Below are 4,423 nucleotides of genomic sequence, written 5' to 3'. Positions count from 1 at the left end.
CCCTGCTCCACCCCCCCTGCTCCACCCCCTGCTCCAACCCCTGCTCCACCCCCCTGTTCCACCCCCCTGCTCCACCCCCCTGCTCCACCCCCCCTGCTCCACCCCCCTGCTCCACCCCCTGCTCCACCCCCCTGCTCCCCCCCCTGCTCCACCCCCCTGCTCCCCCCTGCTCCACCCCCTGCTCCACCCCCTTCCTGCAGCTTCTGCACCGGCCGAGGCCCTAATCTCTGATTGATCAGCAGCCTCCCGTCAGCAGATGAGCTACAGCTGTTTGTGAGCGTGTCGGAAGCCTGCGAGCAGATGTTGGAGGGGTGTGTGTGAGCGCGTGGGGGGTGGGGGGGGGGGGGGGCTGGGGTGGGGTGGAATGGCTGTAGCCTCCTCTCCTCCCCGTGTCTTGCCTTCAGCTTCAAAGTCCCTGTAGGGGAAGTTGGCCTCTCACTGGGCACCAGCAGAACCTGCAGTATTAGTTTCTCTACACAATCTCTGGCCTCTAACAGCTGGAGGCTCCAGGGAAAGCAGGACTGAGACCGAGTGATAGGACCCAGCTGTCTGAGTCCCCCACCCATAACACGACCAGGTTGTTCTGAGAACAACTAACTGTATATCTGTTGTTGTTGTTCCAAATGTGCAGATGTTGCTGGAGAAACTTAATGGGTTAATATTGAATTCCGAATTCATTTTACGTGTATGGATTGCAGTAGGGATAATTTCGCTGGCGAAATATCAAATAGAATCGTGATTAACTTTCACCCGAGATGTTTATCACACAACTGTTATCATGGAGACGGTTTTGAAGGGGAGAAAATAATCGACATAATGTGGGGTATTCTGCAAAAGAGATAGCCGGGAACAGCGAGAGCAGATGAACAGGGAATGATCTCCAGGTCATTAGAATACCTCCCGCTTGTTATGTGAGCACCACAAGCCCTTCAGTCGCCCAGACAATGTGGGTGGGCCAGCTCGTGTTTGTCTGATTGAGCAGAAGGCCTTAAAGACAAACATCTCAATCAAACGGGCTCTCCATCTCTGATAACACAGGCTGACTGCTCAATCAACATCCCCACGCCTCTCTCTCTCTCTCTCTCTCTCTCTCTCTCTCTCTCTCTCTCTCTCTCTCTCTCTCTCTCTCTCTCTCTCAAACACACGCACACACACGCATACACACTCATACAGACAGCTGCACACTCAGCAGTTTGTCCCCTTCGACTGCATAAATACATTAATGAGCAGGTGTGGTGCAACATGCTAAACCACTAGTTTATTCTATTGTCCGCTTTGCAGTTGGACTCTGTAGATGAACAGAGCTGTGAACCCGTGGCTGGAAGCCTAGTTCTCACGACACGTTTAAACACCCGGTGTGCTTAGCTCACAAAACATCTCATTTATCTCTGAAATAATTGCTTAACGTTCAGAAAGAGAAATTGTTTGCATTGAGCCGTCGACACATTTGGTGCACAAAAACTAGGGAATAAAATGGAAATAAAGAAAAACACCTAAACCACTTACGCACTGTAGGCCTTCATATGATATGGCAACACGCGGCTGTGATTGCAGCGCTCTGAACCCATGTTCTACACATGTTGACTGCGGGCAGCTGCTTGCAGATAAAGCCTATAATCTCTGTGATTGGACATCACTCCGCAACTGGGTTGAACACAACCTCCCAATCTGATGAGCCGGTATTGATCTAGCTGTCCAGATTCTAGGGATGTTGTGAGAGAGTGGCGAGACTTGCTATTTTGGGACTTAGGTCAGGCTTCTGTGATTGGTCATCACCTGAAGCACTACCTGAGGGTCATCTTGACTGCCATGGCAACCTTGCCGGTTGGGATGTACATAACCATGTGTGTGTGTGAATGAGTGAGTGTGTGTATGTGTGCATATGTATGGAGGTCCGGGGGGTAGCTAGAACAGCGGCCCAAGGCCTCAGATTCAGATGAGGGTATGCTGGAACAACCTAGGGAGACTGATGGCTGACTGGAACCTGTCATTGCAGCTGTAAATCTGCCCGTGTGACCTGTATATCAGCAGGTCATCTCTGCCCTTCTCAGCTCATCATTGGCAGCCACCTCACACTCTCTCCTGCTGTCTGTCACTGCTTGTTTTCAGAGAGTGCAGTGATTGGAGCGTTGCTGGGAGATGGGAGGCTAATTAGGCTAAATGTCGCTCTGTTTTGCAGTAATCAAGGTCTGTAGGGACAGGAGCCTGGGGACTGGAGCCTGGGGCCAGGGGACTGGAGCCTGGAGCCTGGGGCCAGGGGACTGGAGCCTGGGGCCAGGGGACTGGAGCCTGGGGCCAGGGGACTGGAGCCTGGAGCCTGGGGCCAGGGGACTGGAGCCTGGAGCCTGGGGCCAGGGGACTGGAGCCTGGGGCCAGGGGACTGGAGCCTGGGGCCAGGGGACTGGAGCCTGGAGCCTGGGGGACCCACATGTCTGACCGCTGGCCCGGCTCATCGGACTGATGGTGGACTGCAAGAGGGGCACACAAACACGTTAGGAGATCTGATGTCCACATGCACACAAAGACACACACACACACAAACACACACGGGACAAGCGCACATTCCAAAAGCGTGTTCTCCTCAAGCGCGGTGTGCTGTCCACAGAGCGGACGTGTGTGTTCGTGCTGCGTGGTTCAGGCGTCACACTCACACCTCTGTGGGGGCGCCCGGTCCATGTGACAAGGACAGACAGCTGCTGGCTGGAGGCACGCGGGCCTGAGAGATCCCGCCATCGATCCCGGTAACCAGCCTGGGTCATGGTCGAAGCGACCTCACGGTCACGGTCGAAGGAACCTCATCCAACAGTAACTGATAGATGCCGACCTCGTTGATAGGGCCTGTTTTAATGTGGGCTTCCTCCTCCAGGCTGGCTAGTAAAGATGACTAAAGCCTGAGGCTCAGACGGCTAATCCACATGATGAAGGGAGAGAGGGCCCCGCTCTGGCACCCTGGAGGGCCGTGATAAGAGCCACGTGTACACACACTCATGCATGCACTCACATGCTACCCTAACCCACACCGGCAGCACACAGAGGCGGAGCCTCAAGAGACGAGACGACAACTTAATAACCTAGAGACGCCGTCTCAGGGAAAGCCTATATTTCTCCAGGATGGTTCGCTGGCTAGAACAGGTCAGGTAAAGTGAAGTGGACTATCCGTCACTTCCCCGGGCTCTGCCGCGCTTCTCCTCCACGCCGCGATGGCTGGCCTCGAAGATCGGGATAACCCAGGCTGAACACACGGCACGCGGCGCGATCCCTAAAGCAGAGTAGCCAGACGTGATGGTCAGCCCGTGGGGCACTTGAATGCATCTTATCTCATCTCATCTGTGGTGTGCATAGAGCGACCTGGAGAATAGTCGTCGGGAGCGATGGGAGAAGAGGGCTTTGATGCGAGTTCACAGTAGGTGAGGTGACCAGGAGTCTGTTAGCCGCGTGTGAGCTGCTGGGAGTCCCTGTGTCTGCACCATCAGGTCAGGGCGCAGTGAGGCGTGTGAGACTCTATCCTCTGCTGCTCACACGCTACACCCTGATGAAGCCGGACCGCTGTAAACAACCCTTACGCACCCCCCCCCCCCCTCCAAAAGACACACACTTTCCTGTCACCCTTGGAAACGTGGGGACCGCTATCTCGTGACGTATCGACGTGAGCCTGCGTTCACGTGTGTGTCGTGTGTGTGTCTCTTTTGTTCGAGAAAAGAAGACTGTGCGTGTGTGTGGAAGTGTGTGTGTGTCTGGAAGTGGGATGTCAAAGAAACTAATGAGTGTTTTTCAAGGACTTCCTGGAGTGTTGCTTCTCATCTGTGTGTGGGTGCAAGCTTATGTGAGTATGTATGCATCCGTGCGTGCGTGTGTGTGTTTACATATGTCTGTGTGTGTGTTTGAGAGAGAAATAGAGAGAGGCTCTGCTCGATGAGTGTTTAGCGTTGATCCAAGGGGTGCATTCTGATAAAGTGATTGAGATACAAATCCCTCTTCAACCGACGCAAAGGCCTGGTCTCCAGCCCACCCCAGCACGCCCACCCTCCCACATCAAGCTTCCCCTAAGCCCCTCAGGCGGCTCTGTTCTGGGGTGCTAATGTCTGGGTGGCAGGTGGCTGGGGAGATGAATGTGTGTAAGTCAGGTCTTTGAAAGACTGGCAGTATGTAATTAGTGACAGAATGCCAGCTATCCAGGGATGTGACAAAGAGACTCTGAACACCCCCCACTTTGTCTCCGTATACACAGGATGCAACCTCAGACAGGGTGTGCAACTGGGAGATAACCACACACACGCTGGCGCGCAAACACGCGCACGCGCGCTGGCAGACGCACACCGACATATTGATATATACTCGTGAAGCTGCAGAAAACACTGGTGCTCCTGAGCGTTCGCTGACACGCGTGTGCTTTTGGAAACACACAGATGGAGACGCCTCAGAG

The sequence above is a fragment of the Hypomesus nipponensis genome, chromosome 11, assembly GCF_054491055.1.
Source record: "Hypomesus nipponensis isolate SF chromosome 11, ASM5449105v1, whole genome shotgun sequence".
Classification (NCBI taxonomy): domain Eukaryota; kingdom Metazoa; phylum Chordata; class Actinopteri; order Osmeriformes; family Osmeridae; genus Hypomesus; species Hypomesus nipponensis.
This window is presented reverse-complemented; position numbering follows the sequence as displayed.